This window comes from Somniosus microcephalus, chromosome 13 (assembly GCF_052327205.1).
Source record: "Somniosus microcephalus isolate GS21.2 chromosome 13, FLI_Smic_1.0, whole genome shotgun sequence".
NCBI lineage: Eukaryota > Metazoa > Chordata > Chondrichthyes > Squaliformes > Somniosidae > Somniosus > Somniosus microcephalus.
Window position 1 is genome coordinate 57,310,552 of NC_140999.1, and position 18,779 is coordinate 57,329,330.

General features: G+C 47.7%; 1 protein-coding gene across 1 annotated transcript in view; it reads left to right on the forward strand.

Moving 5' to 3' along the window:
• The first annotated feature begins 686 nt into the window (after positions 1-686).
• The window catches only part of dpp9 (dipeptidyl-peptidase 9), a 116,494-nt gene continuing 98,401 nt past the window's right edge, over positions 687-18,779 (forward strand). The window contains exon 1 of the mRNA XM_086004931.1: positions 687-851. The gene's annotated coding sequence lies outside the window, so the exon portion shown is untranslated. The remainder of the gene's footprint in view (positions 852-18,779) is intronic.

Sequence of the window (18,779 nt, forward strand, 5' to 3'; positions counted from 1 at the left end):
CATTATTTCAGTGGCAAATTGCTAATCACGATTAAGGGCAGGGAGATTTTTTTAAATATTTGTTCCTGTGATGTGTGCGTCGCTGGCAAGGCCAGCATTTATTGCCCATCCCTAAATTGCCCTTGAGAAGGTGGTGGTGAGCTGCCTTCTTGAACCGCTGCAGTCCGTGTGGTGAAGGTACTCCCACAGCGCTGTTAGGTAGGGAGTTCCAGGACTCTGATCCAGCGACGATGAAGGATCGGCGATATATTTCCGTCAGGATGATGTGCGACTTGGAGAACTTGGAGGTGGTGGTGTTCCCATGCGCCTGCTGCCCTTGTCCTGGGTGGTAGAGGTCGCGGGTTTGGGAGGTGCTGTCGAAGAAGTGATGTAATGGATCATCAGTGTATTTCCTGACCCTGCTCCCTGAAATGGAATGGTAAAAAGGAGAAATAACCCAGTCCAAGGCTCCATACTAAATGTGGAGAGTTTGCACTCCGAGCCGCGGGAGGCGCTGTCTGCTCTCCGTGTCGCGGGAGGCGCTGCCGGCCCTCCGAACCGCAGGAGGCGCTGTCTGCTCTCCGTGCCACGGGAGGCGCTGCCGGCCCTCCGAACCGCGGAAGGCGCTGTCTGCTCTCCGAACCGCAGGAGGCGCTGTCTGCTCTCCGAGCCGCGGGAGGCGCTGTCTGCCCTCCGAACCGCGGGAGGCGCCGCCTCTGTGCGGGGTAAGGATGTTCCTGCGGCAGTAGCCGCCTTGTCGCGGGATGAAAGGCCGAGGTTGCGGCAGTGCGCGGGTTCCTGGCGCCGAGTCCCGCTGTCGGCTTGAATGAAGCCGGAGGAGGAGCCCGCGTTATTGCAGGAGCCTGTGGGAGGTGAGCAGCTGGGGAGGTGGAGGAGACTGGAAAGCGCGGTTTAGGCCTAGGCCTAGGCCTACTCTTACTATCGGCGCTGGTGTGAGACAATGAGTCAGGCCGAGCCCGGGGCCCGGGTGGCAGCCAGTCCCAGGTGCCGGGAGCCGCGGGCAATTCTCCTGCGGCTGGCCTCGAGTCCCGGGGTCTGTGCACCCGGGCCCTGCCGCAGCCCCATTGCCGGCCTGTTCCGGGCTCCGGAGCCGCGGTTAAATTGAACCGGAGGAATGGCTCGGCCTTTGCGGCAGGGCGGGGGGTGGTGCGGTGCTCCGGGTTTAGCAGCCGATTGCCGGGATAGGAAGGGTCGTGGGCCTGGCCGCTTCCACGGACGGCTTCAGCCCCGGGTGGAGACGCTTGCCGAGGGACCAGAACAGAGAGCCGGCTCTCCACTCGGAAAAATCACTGTTTATTTTCTTCCGGATATTGAAGGGACTCCTGGATATTTGCGCACGGCTTTCTTGTTTTAAAATCAGATTTTCAGCATTTGAAGTTTTTTCCTTTTTTTTTAGCTCCACAGAATTAATGAAGGGTCAGTTTGGGGAGGGGGCGCATTGCAAACCCCTGAGTCTCCAGCTCATTTGGCCGCACCTCAAACCTATGGCCATTGGACGGGAGTTTTCACTGGAGGAATTTTCCTTGGGTTGGAAGGTCTGTGTTGAACCCTCTGTTAAATCCGTGAATCTTGATGTATGGTGTCCTTCAACAAACAGACAGAGAATGCAGAGGAACAATCAACAGGTGTTTACTGGATGAGGGTTACTCTAAAACTAACAGTACAGATCCCTACTCAGGGTTTATATACAGGTGTGGTCACTGCCGGTACTACAGTATACAGGAGCTGTAAAAAGTACTTCTCCCCTTAAAGGTACATACACTACAATTCCTCCCCTTTTAGATTAACAGTACCATAACATTCGTTAACAATTAACACTTTTAACATGCAACATTAACTGAAAATAGTCCATTTATAAATTCAGTCTTTGGGGCGGCTTCCTGATCCTTTCTGGATAGCGCCTTCCCTGAGTGTCTTGCTCTTGGTGCGGAGGCCATTCTGGCCCCCTGTCGTCGGTTGGTTCATCAGTTTCCGATGCTACTGTTTCTGGGGTAGATGCTACCTGTATGTCGGGTTCATCACCAGGTACGCGAGACATGGGGTTGACTTGTTCCTGTGACTCTAGGATCTGGTCGACATGGCGTCTCACAATGTTCTCCCCAACATCCACTGTGTACATTAGTGGCCCCTGCCGTGTGCATATCGTTCCTGGTTGCCATTTCGCTGTTCGGTAGTCGCGGGCCAAGACTGGTTGCCCTACATTGAAGCTCCTTGTCGGCTTCTCATTGATGTGCTGGAATTGCTTATTCTCAACATCTCTTCGTACATTTGGTCTGAGCAAATCCAGACGAGATCTCAACCTTTGGTTAAAGAACATCATGGCCGGGGTCTGGTTGGTGACTGCATGTGTTGCATTTCTTTAGGCTAACAGGAAATTGTCCACCTTATGCTGCAGTGGAATGTCGTCATCGCACATGGCCCTTACTGCCTTTTTAAACGTTTGTACGAACCTCTCAGCCAATCTATTTGTGGCTGGATGATACGGGGCGGATGTGTAATGCCTTACCCCATTCCTTTTCATAAATTTCCGAAACTCTTCGGACACAAACTGTGGTCTGTTATCAGAGCAAATCTGCTCTGGCAAGCCGTTCCTGGCAAATATGGTCTGTAGGACTGCAATCGTTTTCTCCGTGGTGGTGGAGGACATTTTGATCACCTCAGGCCATTTCGAGTGCGCATCCACGGCTATTAAAAACATTGAGTCCATGAATGGACCAGCAAAATCAATATGCACCCATTGCCATGGAGAGGAGGGCCACTCCCATGGGTGTAGAGGGGCATGTGGTGGTGCATTTTGGACCTTCTGGCATCCTGAGCAGCTCTTTGTCAGGTCCTTGATTTGCTGATCGATCCCCAGCCACCACACACAAGCCCTAGCAAGGCTTTTCATTTTCACCCCTCCCAGATGGCCTTTGTGAAGCTCATTGAGCACTCTCCCTTAACTTGGGTGGAATCGCTACTCTGGATCCACACATCACTGTCCCCTGGCATACTGACAGCTGTTCTCTTCTGGATGAGAATGCTGGCAACAGTGAGTCGCCATGTGTTGGCCATCCCTTCACTGTCAAGTCATATACCCGAGACAGTGTCGGGTCATTTCGGGTCTCCTTCTCTATATCCGCGTTAGTTACTGGCAAGCGTTCAATTATAGTCGAATAAAATATTTCGACAGGGTCCACTGCTGGTGCTTCCTCCGCAGTAGGCAGTGGCAGGCGTGATAGCCCATCAGCATTTCCATGTTGTTCCGTGCCCTTATACTCTATTTCATATTGGATCGCCCCTAGAAAAAGGGACCATCTTTGTAGCCGTTGCGCAGTCATCACCGGAACGCCCTTCTTTGGATTAAAGATGGAGACAAGTGGTTGGTGGTCAGTCAGCAAGGTGAACTTCTGCCCATGCAGATAGTTGTTGAACTTTTTCACTCCCCACACTAGGCTGAGGGCCTCCCTGTCAATCTGGGCGTAGATACGCTTGGCTGAGGTTAGTGACCGAGACGCAAAGGCTACTGGCCTCTCCGAGCCGTCCGGGAATTTGTGCGACAGCACCGCTCCAATACCATAGGGTGATGCATCACACGCCAACCGAATTGGTAGTGCTGGGTTGAAATGAGCCAACACCTCTTTGGATGTGATCAATTCTTTGCACTTCTGGAAAGCTCGTTTACATTCGTCATTCCACTTCCATGGTACCCCCATTTGTAGTAGGGTGTTCAGTGAATACTGCAGACAAATTCGGCAAGAACTTATGGTAGTAGTTCACCAGCCCGAGGAACGACCTCAGTTGTGACACATTTTCCGGTGCTGGAGCCTTGACTACTGCCTCAATCTTTTCAGGGGACTTATGTAACCCCTCTTCATCAATAACGTGGCCACAATACGAGATCTGCTTCTGGAAAAACTCGCATTTGTGGCGATTAGCTCGGAGCCCATATTCCTTCAATCTAGTGAGCACCTGCTCCAGGTTGGCGAGGTGATCACTGTCATTTTCGCCTGTGACCAGGATGTCGTCCAAATAACACTGGGTCCCTGGGATCCCTTGCAGGACTTGATCCATTGCCCTTTGCCAATAGCCGGAGCTGATGCTACCCCGAACACCAGCCGGTTGTATTGGTAGAGACCTTTGAGTGTTGATCGTGAGGTACTGTTTCGAGGCTTCTTCTACCTCCATTTGCAGGTACGCCTGGGCCAGATCAATCTTAGTGAAGCGTTTTCCTCCAGATAGCGAGGCGAAAATATCTTCAATCCGCGGAAGCGGATATTGTACCGTGTGAAGGACTGGGTTCACTGTCACCTTAAAGGCCCCACAGATGCGAACCTTCTTTGGTTCCCCAGGCGTATTACTCAATGACCTCTTCATTACAGGAACGATGGGTGTAGCCCACTCGCTCCAGTCCACTTTGGACAGTACTCCAGAACGTACCAAACCTTCCAGCTCTGCTTCGACGGCTGGGCGGATCGCATAAGGCACCGGTCTGGCCTTAAAAAAAAACTTTGGGCTTGCATTTTCCTCTATTTTGATCGTCGCTGTTATGCCTTTTAGTGTTCCGAGTCCCTGCTGGAACACTTCTTGTGCAACAGTTAGCATTTTTGACAGTCGTCCAGGTGTGACGTCGTCCTCCTTTTTGGCATCTACAGTCAGTGCTTGTATGGAATGCCAATCTAGCTGTATCTTCCAGATCCATTCACGTCCTAGTAGTGGTGGTCCTCCATCTGGCAATACATATAGGTCCATTTTTGGTGTTTCCTTGCCGTTATATATAACGTTCACCCTTATTTTTCCTTTGGGGTAGACTTTTTGCCCCGTGTACGTCTTCAAGACAATCTCTGTATCTCTCAAGGGTATATGTGAGAATAGCCGCTTGTAGTCCCTTCGGTTTATGACTGTTAGGGCTGATCCTGTGTCCAATTCCATTTTCACTTGGACTCCGTCTATCTTGAGCGTGACCCAGATAGTTTGGTGATCCTCCATTTTGATTACATTATGTAGTTTCAGACAACCCAGCTCCTTGCTTCCGGAGTGTCTGTCACTTTTCTGTTCGTCTGAACTACTCTCCGTCACCTTATGTACCTTTTTGTACTTCTGTGGAGATTTCTTGCTGCTGGTTTTCTTTCCCGACCTGCAGACTCTTGCTGTGTGTCCTACTTTTCCACACTGTCTGCACACTTGGTCTTTGAGCCAACAATCCTTATGGTCATGTGTTGTTCTGCCGCAGCGATAATGCTTCACTGCTCCATATGACATTTCATTTGTGCCATATTCTTGCGGTCTCCGTTGTATCTCTGCAGCGCCCCGTGTGGCTGCTTCGTGTGATACTGCCATGCTGAAAGCCTTGTCCAGCGTAAGATCCTTTTCTGATAGAAGCTGTTTCTGGGTTCCTTCACTTTGAAGCCCACACATAAACTTGTCCCTTAAAGTATCTGCTAGTCCCGTTCCAAACTGGCAGTGTTTTGATAGCTTGCGCAGTTCCGTTAAATACTCAGCATGACTTTCGTCTTTATGCTGATTCCTTTTGTGAAACTTAAATCTTTCTGCTATCAGCAGTGGTGTGGGGTTTAAGTGGCCCTGTAGGATTGCCACTATGCTTTCAAAATCCTTTTCCACTGGCTTCTCTGGGGTTACTAGGTTTCGTAGTAAGCCATACGTTTTTGCACCCATGGAATTCAACAATACCAGTGCTTTCCTGGCATCTGGCACTTCATTCGCCTTGCAGTACACTTCTATGCGTTCTACATATGTCGCCTAATCTTCGACTTCATTGTCGAACGCTGTGACACTGCCACTCTTCGGCATCCCTAGGTGTGGTTCGACTGGCTAAAAATGGCGTCTCCCGCGCTCTCCCTTCTTCTCCGCTGGCTCAAAATGGCGTCTCCCGCGCTTTCCTTCTCCGCTGCGCCTCAAAAATGGCATCTCCCGCGCTCTCTTCTCCGCTGAGGCTCAAATGGCGTCTCCCGCGCTTTCCTTTCTTCCCCCGCGGACGCTGCTCAACCCTTGAACACTGGCCGCGCTCTGCGCATTTTCCTGCGCGCCTCTCGTTGACGCCGCTCGGTCCTGAACCCCGGCTGCGCCCCGTGCGCTCTACCCTTTTTTTTTCCGTCGACGCCGCTCGGTCTTCAACCCCGGCTGCGCCCCGTGCGCTTTACCCTCTCTCTTACACCGTCGACGCTGCTCGGACTTCCCCTGTGCCGTCGGTCGGCTCCAGCCGCTGCCGTCCGGGAAGGGTCTGTGCCGTACCTGCTGCCAGCCCGTCTCGCTGGAGTCTCCGCCGGATGGTCGACGCCCGTGCCCCTGGAATCGGCCGCCTTCTGCAGAGTTGCAGGTAGTTTCGAATCGACTCGTCGCCAATGTTAAATCCGTGAACCTTAATGTATGGTGTCCTTCAACAAACAGACAGAGAATGCAGAGGAACAATCAACAGGTGTTTACTGGATGAGGGTTACTCTAAAACTAACAGTACAGATCCCTACTCAGGGTTTATATACAGGTGTGGTCACTGCCGGTACTACAGTATACAGGAGCTGTAAAAAGTAGTTCTCCCCTTAAAGGTACATACACTACACCCTCAAGACTAGTTTTTTTCCCCTTAAAAATAGTCTGGCTATTTTATAAATCTTGCATTACAACTTCAGTTGTGAGATGTTTGCTACCTTCACACCATTTCGTTTTTAAATTAAGGATGAGTTTTGGGCCGTCACCTGATCAGCTTAATGATAAATGGTGTGGCACCATGGTATGTCGTAGGAAGGTGTCAAATGTGATGTATGGAATATGAAATAACAACAGAAAACGCTGGAAAAACTCAGCAGGCCAGGCAACATCCGTGGAGAGAGAAACAGGGTCAACGTTTCGGGTCGAAACCCTTCTACAGAACTGAGGAAAAAAAGGCAGGAAATGAAAAGATTAAAAGGCAGTTTGGGGGCTGGGAAATGGGGGAGGGGATGAATGAAGAGACATTAAGAGATATTCAAGGTGAGACAAGGTAGTAATAGGACAGGTAAAGAACAAACAATGGCTCTAGATGAAGTGTGAAATGCGCTGGCAGAGCGAGACAGCTGCCATGTGGGAGAGAGAGGAAAAGGAAAAGGCACAAACCAAAAGTGTGGATAAAAAATATAAAAATATAATAGGGGCCAAGGTTATGATCTGAAATTGTTGAACTCGATATTGAGTCCGGAAGACTGTAAAGTGCCTAATCGAAAGATGAGGTGCTGTTCCTCGAGTTTACGCGAGCTTCCGTGGAACAATGCAAGAGGCCGCAGACGGTGAGGTCTGAGTGGGAATGGAATGGTGAATTGAAATGACAGGCGACCGGAAGCTCGGGGTCACCCTTACGGACTGAACAGAGGTGTTCCGCAAAGCGGTCACCTGATCTGCATTTGGTCTCCCCAATGTAGAGGAGACCACATCGTGAGCAGTGAATACAGTATACTAGATTGCAAGAAGTACAAGTAAATCGCTGTTTCACCTGGAAGGGGTGTTTGGGGCCCTGGACAGTGGGAAGGGGGGGGGGAGGTATATGGGCAGGTGTTGCATCTCCTGTGCTTGCACGGGAAGGTGCCAGGGGAAGGGGTGCTGGGGGTGATAGAGGAGTGGACTAGGGTGTCTGGGAGGGAGCGGTCCCTACGGAATGCTGAAACATTGAGCAACATTCACTACAAGCCCACTGACTCCCACAGCTGCCTGGACTACACGTCTCCCACCCCGCCTCCTGTAACATAGAAGCATAGAAGATAGGAACAGGCGTAGGCCATTCAGCCCCTCAAGCCTGCTCCACCATTCAATGCGATCATGGCTGATCATCCAAACTCAGTACCCTGTCCCTGCCTTCTCCCCATATCCCTTGAGCCCTTTAGCCTTAAGAAATATATCTAACTCCTTGAATATATTTAATGAATTGGCCTCAACTGCCTTCTGTGGTAGAGAATTCCACAGGTTCACCACACTCTGGGTGAAGAAATTCCTCCTCATCTCTGTCCTAAATGGCTTACCCCTTATCCTTAGACTGTGACTCCTGGTTCTGGACTCCCCCGCCATCGGGAACATCCTTCCTGCATCTAGTCCTGTTAGAATTTTATAAGTTTCAATGAGATCCCCTCTCATTCTTCTAAACTCCAGTGAGTATAAGCCCAATCGATCCAATCTCTCTTCATATGTCATTCCTGCCATCCCAGGTATCAGTCTGGTGAATCTTTGCTGCACTCCCTCCATGGCAAGAACATCCTTCCTCAGATAAGGTGACCAAAACTGCACACAATACTCAAGTTGTGGTCTCACCAAGGCCCTGTACAACTGCAGCAAGACATCCTTGTTCCTGTACTCGAACCCTCTCGCTACGAAGGCCAACATACCATTTGCCTTCTTAACCGCCTGCTGCACCTGCATGCTTACCTTCAGCGACTGGTGCACAAGGCCACCCAGGTCTCGTTGCACTTCCCCTTTCCCCAATCTATTGCCATTCAGATAATCTGCCTTCCTGTTTTTGCCACCAAAGGACTCCATTCCACTCTCCCAGTTTCTCCGTCTCCGCCGCATCTGTTCCGACGATGCCACCTTCCACACCAGTGCTTCCGACATGTCTTCCTTTTTTCTCAACCGAGGATTCCCCTATCCTGTGGTTGACACAGTCCTCAACCGTGTCCGTTCTATCTCCTGCACTTCTGCCCTCACCCCTGCCCCTCCCTCCCGGAACCACGATAGGGTTCCCCTTGTCCTCACCTTTCACCCCACCAGCCTCCACGTTCAACAGATCATCCTCCGCCATTTCTGCCACCTCCAACGTGATCCCACCACCAAACGCATCTTCCCCTCCCCTCCCCTTTCAGCATTTCTTAGGGATCGCTCCCTCCAAGACACCCTAGCCCACTCCTCTATCGCCCCCAGCACCCCTTCCCCTTCGCCCGGCACCTTCCCGTGCAAGCGCAGGAGATGCAACACCTGCCCATATACCTTCCCACTGTCCAAGGCCCCAAACACCCCTTCCAGGTGAAACAGCGATTTACTTGTACTTCTTGCAATCTAGTATACTGTATTCGCTGCTCAGGATGTGGTCTCCTCTACATTGGGGAGACCAAACGCAGATTGGGTGACCGCTTTGTAGAACATCTCCGTTCAGTCCGTAGGGGTGACCCCAAGCTTCCGGTCGCCTGTCATTTCAATTCACCATTCCATTCCTACTCAGACCTCACCGTCTGCGGCCTCTTGCATTGTTCCACGGAAGCTCAGCGTAAGCTCGAGGAACAGCACCTCATCTTCCAATTAGGCACTTTGCAGCCTTCCGGACTCAATATCGAGTTCAACAATTTCAGATCATAACCACGGCCCCTATTACATTTTTATATTTTTTATCCACACTTTTGGTTTGTGCCTTTTCCTTTTCCTCTCTCTCCCACATGGCAGCTGTCTTTCGCTTGTTTGTTCTTTACCTGTCCTATTACTATCTTGTCTCACCTTGAATATCTCTTAATGTCTCTTCTTTCATCCCCTCCCCCATTTCCCAACCCCCAAACTGCCTTTTAATCTTTTAATTTCCTGCCTTTTTTTCTCAGTTCTGTAGAAGGGTTTCAACCAGAAACGTTGACTGTTTCTCTCTCCACGGATGTTGCCTGGCCTGCTGAGTTTTTCCAGCGTTTTCTGTTGTTTCTGATTTCCAGCATCCGCAGTATTTTGCTATCGTATGGAATATGAGGTCCGAAGTGTGAGCCCTTGTGTTGGGATTATCTGAAGTTGAGTAACCGTAGAATCACTACTGTTGGCTTCAGTGCCCATGAGTTGGGGAGGAGAAATTTAGCACTCTTGCTTGCTGTTTGGGGACATGTGTTGGGAAGGATTGGATTTAGCTGTGATGTCCCTACGGACAAATAGATTCACTCGCTCACTGTCTGATCTCGCTCATGAGCAGGACAATTGGAGGGGACTCCCTGTGTCGGGTCTTGTGATTCCACGTGCCCATTGTTCATGATTACCTGCAGGCCCTTGGTGTCACACGAGTGATGTTTTTAGCCCTAAGTTGGCTCTTTGCTGTTAACACTTTGTTCATTGGGGATTGAACTGGGGGGTTAGTAGGTTGGCTCAACATTAAACAAAAACTTTACTTCTGTCTGTGATCTGAAATAACAATCATAAGCTCTTTCTATTCACAATATTTGGATGGACACTAGTTCTTGTGCTTGCGATTCACAGGAACGGGGGCATCCTTGAAAAATGTTAAATTGTGTAAAAGTTGTGCAGGTGTCTTATCTGTGCAGTCAATGTGCATTGATGACTTTCCAGCCACTGTGAAGGAAGGCAGCTGAAGTAAGCTGGGCCATGTGGCAAATATTCAAATGATCAGTGATCCCTGCCTTTTTGACAGCAGTGGTACAGATTGACCTGTTGTAGCTTTTGGGGTTACGTACCTTGTCCGTCCACTATATTCTACTCTAATCACTGAATTTGATGGTTTCAGTAAACAGCACGCTAGCCAGCTTTAAAGCAGGATTTGGGATGTTTTCTCTTGCAGGGTCTGCACACCTCAATTCTTGGACTGGAGTCTCTTGTGCAGAGAAAATGGGTCAGTGTCCAGTTAGTTATACTGATCTAGTGAACAGACCTGGCTTGTTAGCTCATTGGGTAAATCAGCCATGTGTGCTAGTTACTTTTACTGCATATTTTAGCCTGTTGGATAAATATTATGTCTGATGGGAGCTCTGACTCTTTATTTCTGTCAAAACTTACACTTCTTAAAAAAAAAAGTAATTGTCAATGTTTCCACACTGGATTTGGGTTGCAGGGAATTTGTATAGAGGATGGTGGAAAGAGTTTATTTTGCAACAGTCTGATGCTCCTTTCCGCTCAGTGCATGTTGTCATGGTCGCACAGGGCAGTGTGTGTAAATTGCTTGATTGCATTTGTTCATGGGGCTCATTAGCGCATCACTGTTTTAATTTCATTCATGGATATATAGGGAAGAGATTGACTTGGGTGCCAGCAATCCTCAGCTCCTGTGATTTATTCAATCAGAAATTAGAGCTAGACCATTTAGGCACAAAAAGAGGCCATTTGGCCTATTGTGCTGGTGCTAGCTCTTCAACAAGCTAGCTACTCTAATTCCAGTTCCTATCTTTCCCATCTTTTATATTTTCCAAATACTTATGTAATTCCCTCTTAAATTACTTCGTTTCTAACTGTATAGTGACAAGGAATTCCCTTCTTAAACCTCTCTACCTCCCTTTCTTCATTGACAATCTTCTTAAAACCAATCTTTGGCCACCCTTCCTAATATCGCCTTCGGGATGACATCCATCTTTGTCTAATTACCCTCCTGTGAAGTAGATTTTCTACATTAAAAGGTGCTGTAGTTGTTAAATCGGACCTGGGAATGTTTGTATGATTGACAGCTGCATGCAGCTTGCTACAGTGGCTGATGAACACCCACTCCTCGGGGGCTTAGCACCAGAAAGCACGGCAGGAGACGGGAGTGTAACTACAGGCCTGATGTCTGCAGCTGCCCGGCTGGCCCCCGACATGGCTTTCTGGCTGCTGCTGTCCGGTAGCAGCGTCACCTTCAGTGAAAAGCCCAAGGGCACAAACCTGTGGGATCAGAATTTTTAAATTGTCAGTGGGTCGGTGGTACCACTCTCGCCTTAGTCAGAAGGTCGTGGGTTCAAGTCCCACTCCAGAGACTTGAGCACATAATCCAGACTGACACTCCAGTGCAGTGCTGAAGGAGTGCTGCACTGTCAGAGGTGCCGTCTTTTGGATGAGGTTAAGCCGAGGCCCTGTCTGCCCCCTCAGGTGGACATAAAAGATTCCATGCCACTATTTTGAAGAAGAGCAGGACAGTTTGCCGCGATGTCCTGGCCAATATTTATCCCTCAACCAACAGCACTTTTAAAAATAAAACAGATGATCTGGTCATTCACATTGCTGTTTGTGGGAGCTTGCGGTGTGCAAATTGGTTGCTGCATTTCCTACATTACAACAGTGACTACACTTCAAAAAGTACTTCATTGACTGTAATGCGCTTTGGGACATCCTGAGGTTGTGAAAGGTGTTATATAAATACAAGTCTTTCTTTAGCTGCTATTTGTTTGAACAAAACTTTAAACACATTAAGACTCTCCTTAAAACCCACCTGTTGGCCAGGCTTTAGGTCACCCCTCCTAATATCTCCATCTTTGGCTTGGCATCCATTTCTTGTCTGATTATGCCTCTGTGAAGCACCTTGGGATGTTTTTCTACATTAAAGGTATTGTATAGATGCAAGTGTTCCACATTTCAATAAGTCTCTGTGACAAAACTTCTTACTGCTCCACCAACCAGAGGCAGCCAGCCTTTGCCTTAGTGGTGGCATTCCCGCCACTGAGTCAGAAGGTGCAGGGTTCGAACCCTGCTCCAGCCAGTCCCGGCGAGCGGAGTCTGAACTCTGGCTTTGAATTCTGGGTTGACATCCAGCGGGTGTGGGTGGCCCCACCTCGCGTATGGCTTGTGGGAGCCCTTCAAACCCTTCCGCCATATACGTAGAACTAACTACTGGTGTAAAGTATCGCTATGCCCATGGAAGAAGCGATCACGCTGTGGACTGCCAGACTTAATCAGCCTGTGAACCCTTCCACTGCTTCACACTATTATCGAAGGAAACAGTGCGAAGATATGAAAACAACCAACCAGTGGCAACAGTCTTTTACTATTTACCCTCAAAACCTTCCATAATTTTGAAAACTGCTATTAGATTCTCCCTTAACCTTTATTCTTTTTGTTGTTTTTAATAGTATTCTGGATCAATCGTTTCTTTACTATGTCCATTCCATGGCTGGAATATCCTTCCTACAATAGGATGTACAGAACCGCACACACTACTCCAGCTGGTGCCTAATCATCGTCTTTTACAAATACACATAACTAGCTTTGTTTTACTATGCAATGCCCCTGTATAATAATCCCTGAATATACCATTTGCCTTTTTATGGCCTTTTCGTATTGCACTCTAGAATTTAAGGATTTATGTATCTGCGTCATTGGGTTTCTTTGTCCCTTCCTTCCGTTAAGAATCTTACTGTTTGGGTAAACTTAATTTACAGTTATATCCTGAAATTAAACTGTATCTGCCAGCTGCCTGCCCACACTAGTAACCTGTCTATGTATGCCTGCAATCTTCTGCATTCTTCCTCAGTTTGCTATGCTTGCTGCCAGTTTGGTATCATTCCTCTTGTACCTATGTCCAAATCATTCATTAAAATAATGGGAAACAGCATACAGAGAACACCTGGCCTGTAGTATCATCACAACAGCAATCATGTACCCTGAATTCGGAAGGAAGAACTTTGTACAAGATCTTATCACATCTTCAGGACATCTCAAAGCACTTTATATCGACTTGAACTATATTTGAAGTGCGGTCATTGTTGTAGTGTGACTGCCTTTCATATCTGTACCTTTGTAGCACTGCTTTTTGTGTGCATTTGCTGCAAGGATATTGCAATTTCTTCCCATACAAGCCAGTTTATACCGCGCTTAAAATGAGAATTTACATCCAGGTTCAATTCCCTGTCTCTGCTGAGTGCTAAGTGGGGGCCCTACGGTTAACCTGAGCATATTGGGCTAGGGAGGGGACCGACTTTCTGCGGTTCCCACTCCTGAACACTATCCAGCGCCCCTCTGTTGGAAGGTGCATGTGGATTAGGGCTGGGCCTCGGCCTGCATCAGACTCTGCTGTGATGTCCTGCCTATAGTTGAGCATCCTGCTCGCATTCACTTTCTATTTTGAGTCTACAGCGCAGAAACAGGCCATTCGGCCCCACTGGGCTCACATATGAAGAATAGCCATATGTGTGAGGTAGCTGAGGCTGCATGCCCCTATGGAACCCTATCCCAACAGGAGTCAGGAGAAAGCAAAGGAGGAAGCTACAGATATAGTTAAAAAACCAAAACTTTATTTTCCCGTTATCATAAAGAAAGAACTTGCATTTATATTGTGCTTTTGGATGTCCCAAAGTGTACAAACAATAAATTCCTTTTGAAGTATAGTCACTGTTGCTTGTAGGGAAATGTGACAGACAGTTTGCACAGAGCAGAGTCCTGCCAATAGAAAATTAGATCAATGACCACCATTGGCAGCCGTGCCTTCAGCTGCCGAGGCCCTAAGCTTTGGAATTCCCTCCCTAAACTTCTCCGCCTCTACCTCTCTCTCCTTCTTTAAGACGTTCCCTAAGTCCTACCTTTTTAACCAAGCTTTTGGTCACCTGTCCTAATATCTCCTTATGGAGCTTGGTGTCAAACTTTGATACTGCTCCTGTGAAGCACTTTGGGAAGTTTTACTAAAAAGCGCTATATAAATGCTAGTTAAAGTCTTTTTGATGATTGTGGTTGTGGAGGAATATAGGCCAGGGCACCAAGCGAACTGCCTGCTCCTCTTCGAATAGTGCTCTGGATCTTTTACCTGAACAAGCAGATAGGCCCTCAGTTTAACATCTCATCCAAAAGACAGCTCCTCTGACGTTGCAGCACACTCTCTCTACTGTCCTGGAGTGTCAGCCTAGATTATGTCCAAGTTCTGGAATGGGGCTTGCACTCAAAACCTTCTGATTCGGACGAGAGAGCTGGCACTTAGAATTGTCATCACGGAATTATTTTAGTAAGTTTTTTGGGAGATTTTGTAGCCAGTTACAGGAGACGTATACAGTGCAGGGACTAAATCTTCACATCTGATTTTGAAGAAAAATACCTTTTGAGTTTATTTTCCTTAATTTGTATAACTTGCTGTTAATAGTGGTTTAGTCACTTGTATTTCTGACTTCAGAGATTTCTTGTCTTCTCCCCACCCCAGCCCAACAAAAACACTTTTTGGCATCAAAGTTATTGGGTGAAAAGCTAAGTTGGCGTGCATCAAAATGTCTGGATCATAAAGTTATGTATTTCATAAATTGAGGTCAACTTTTATTGTTGTCATCATGGATTGAACTAATCTAATATTTCAGGTCACAATTTAAGTGAGTTGCAGAATTCTCAATGCGTTGTGGGTCATGGGATGGACTGTTTCTGCTGGTCTCCACAAACAGTCAGGTCTGATCCTGAGCCAAATGACTGGGTTGGCGTGAGTGCAGGAGGAGAATAATCTCTTTTTCCCTGCCCACTCCCCAGACTCCAGTCCCCCACTACATGGTTGATTCCTAATATTCTCTAAAGTGGCCTACCAAGCCATGCAGTTGTTAAAAACAATCGCTTAAGAAGGGCCATCACCACCATCTCACCAGCTAGGGATGGGCAATAAATTAAGCCTTATGTTGCCCACAACCCGAGAACAAATTGAAAACAAAAGCATTGCTGAATCTCGGCTCGGGGTTTGAAAGTATTAAGTACCAAATGTGGAGCTGCCTAATCAACCATTGAAATGTTCCTCTGTCTATCATATTTGTTTATAGTAGGAGGGTAGAATGATCAGGCAGCATCAGTGTTGCTGCTTAATGACTTGTCAGGAGGTGTCCTTGAGTAAAATTAGGAAGTAATTGGTGGCTGGTCAGTTTTCATTTCCTCTAGATAAAACCTAGTTCCTATGGGAGGTCAGGGCTGGAATTCTAGCTCGGGTCTCCAGTGTTCTGCTGTCCTCTAATCACAATTGTGCAGTGCTGTGGTTTTTGGAAGTGGACTCCCAGACCCTGTTAAGAGACTTTGATAGTTACAGGCTAGCACATACATACAATGTTTATATTCTAGCATTAATGCCTGCGGGGCTCAGGGCAGGTTATATACAGCTCTGCTAATTTCTGCTCAGTTAGTGCCTGTTCCATAGATATCTAATTGTGGTCATGCTGTTACAACAGGTACAGGCATTTTATGGAATAGGATTTAGTTGGTAAGTGCATCACCCGGGGCTGTTACCACATACCTCAGAAGTTGCTGGATTGAAAGCAATATTGGCAGAATCCCCAGAACCGATTGCATGCATGTCCTCTTTGTTCTGATTGTTTAGCATGGGAGACCTAAGGAGCAAGGGAGGAAATTTAGATTTGATTTATTACTGTTTGGCGTTAATTGGCACAACAGTTACTACTTTTCACTAATATGTGTGGGATGTATTGATCTGGAACTAACAGTGCATCGTCTAAATTATTCACACAAGTGCTGTATTTAGAAGATGTTTTCTTCATGACCAAGGACTTCTTTGATCTTTCTTTAACCAATTCTTTGTATTTCTTTTAGTTTTTCTCGAAAGGGACCTCGGGGTATTCCGGAAGCAGCCAGCTAATGACTGAACTGGAACACGCTGCACAATTTAAAAAAAAAAAAGTTAAAAATATTTGTGTGGGTTAAAGCGGAGGACAGTGAATTAATGTGCAGCTGAGCCAGTCATTAGGACCCTTTCCTTTCTGATATCAAAGGGGGCTTTGGTAGCAGGAGTGCTTGACTGCTAACCAGAATGTTTCCGCCAACAGCCACCTGCATTTTTATAGCGTCCCTCATATTTTAAAGTGCTATAGATCGAGGAAAACAGTGGAGCTGTTGCAGGAAGAGAAAACAAGAGAGCGGGTCCGTGGTTGAAGAAGTATGTTTGGAGAAGGTTCCTGAAAGCACAGAGGGAGGTGGAAAAGTGACGGGGAGAAGCCTGGTGTTGGAAGTGGAGAGTGGGTACAGGGACATAAGGCTGGATATCACCGAGGGAGAGTGTGGCGAGGCCATGGAAAGGTTTGAAAGTATGGAGAATCTTGAATCCAACTTGTTGGGCCACGGAGAGCCTGTTGGGGTTGGAGGAGATGCGTGTGTGGCACTTTGAGTGAGGACACATGCAGCATTTTGAATGAGTAATAAACCGGTCGATTAAGGCAATCGACTGGCTAGGAGAGTGTTCAAGAAGTGGAGCCTTGAAAGGTGGATTAGGGGTTTCAGCCAGCAGCAGTTGGTGAAGATTTGGGGCGGAGGTGGAAGAAAGCATTAAGGACATAAGAAATAAGAGCAGGAATAGGTCATACGGCCCCTTGAGCCTGCTCCGCCATTCAGTAAGATCATGGCTGATCATCGGCCTCAACTTCACTTTCCCGCCTGATCTCCATATCCCTTGATTCCCCTAGAGTCTAAAAATCTATCTATCTCAGCTTTGAATATACTCAACGACTCAGCATCCACAGCCCTCTGGGGCAGAGAATTCCAAAGTTTCATCACCCTCTGAGTGAAGGAATTCCTCCTCATCTCAGTCTTTAATGGCCAACCCCTTGTCCTGAGACTATGCCCCCCTAGTTCTAGACACTCCAGCCAGGGGAAACAACCTCTCAGCATCTATCCTGTCAATCCCCTTCAGAATCTTGTATGTTTCAATGAGATCACCTCTCATTCTTCTAAACTCCAGAGAGTATAGGCCCATTCTACGCAATCTCTCATCACAGGACAGCCCTTATCCCAGGAATCAATCTAGGGAACCTTCGTTGCACCACCTCCAAGGTAAGTATATCCTTCCTTCCAAAACTGCACAGTACTCCAGGTTCTTGATGTTGGGCAGGCAGTTGGGAGGGTGTAGCAACAGCTGGAGGAGCTAGAACTGGGTGTTATCAGTGTAGAAGTGGAAGCTGACCCTAAGCTTCCAGATATTGCCAAAAGGTAACACATTAATGAAGGGAAGAGGACCAAGGAGGGCTGCTTGGGCTACACCAGAGGTGATCATGTGGGCAGAGGAGGAGAAGCCATTGGAGGCAATGTAGTCCCTTGTGCTGTGATGGTTGAGTGGAACTGGGATAGAGCAGTGCCACAGAGATGGACTGCAGAGAAGCGATGTCAGAGATGGATAGAGTGGGCAATGGTGTCAGAGAGGCGAGACAAAGCTACAGTCACGCCCAGTACTATTTGTAACTTCAGTGCTGTATGCAGGGAATAAGCCAAGTTGAAGGGTCTGGAACAAGAAGTGCTGAGAGTATTTCAGGGATGCCTGTTCCTCAATCATTTGTCACAGTAAATGAGGTTTTGTTAATCAGATGGAATGTGATGGTTGAAAGGAGATGTTTTGTTCTGCTTGTGAGTAGAAACAGGAAAGACTTGATCCTCTTTGAAATGCCCTGTTAAAACTGCTTTCTGCTGACCTGTTATGGGGGAGGGGGGAAATTGCATTGATGGTAACTATAGCAAAGTTTATTGGGTCAGACTTCCTGCCCTCCTGATTCACAGGAGAGAAGGAACAGGAAGGGGAGGAAACGGATCATATCTTCTGGGCTGTACAGAGATGCTATTTATGGACTGCTCTGGCCAGAAAGCCAAGGAGTTAACTCCTTGTTTCAACTCTTTACCAGCCTGTTGTTTCTTGGCTCCTTTCCTGAAGGTGCTGATTCTTGCTCAGGTACATGTCTTCAGGTGCTGGTAGCCCTGCAGTACTTCATTTAGTTGATTGGTTATTCATATGTGAGCCCAGCTAGTGAGTTTTGGAAGGCTATTTGACCATGTGGGCCTCACAGCTGACATACCTCCTGCCAACCCACACATTCCAGCAGGAGTCGGTGCATTGGGAATCCGGGTAGTTGATGGATGCTCTTCCTTCCTTCCCAGTCTTGGGGGCACTGCGGATTGTAGCGCTCCCACTACTGCGCTAGTCAACTGAGCAGGGGTTGAAGCCAAGGCCGCCTTGCTCTATTTTCTTTTATTGAGAAACCTAGATGAAGGCCTGACGCCCAGAGTCCAGGACAACATTAAAATTGAAAATAGTAAAAGAGAAGGCTAGATAAGTCAGGAAGTACTGAATAGGTGATGCTTAATCTTGGGTTTTCACCACCACCTTTGATGCCCATGTCCCTATTAAAATAATTACACTCTCTCTCACCCTGGCCATT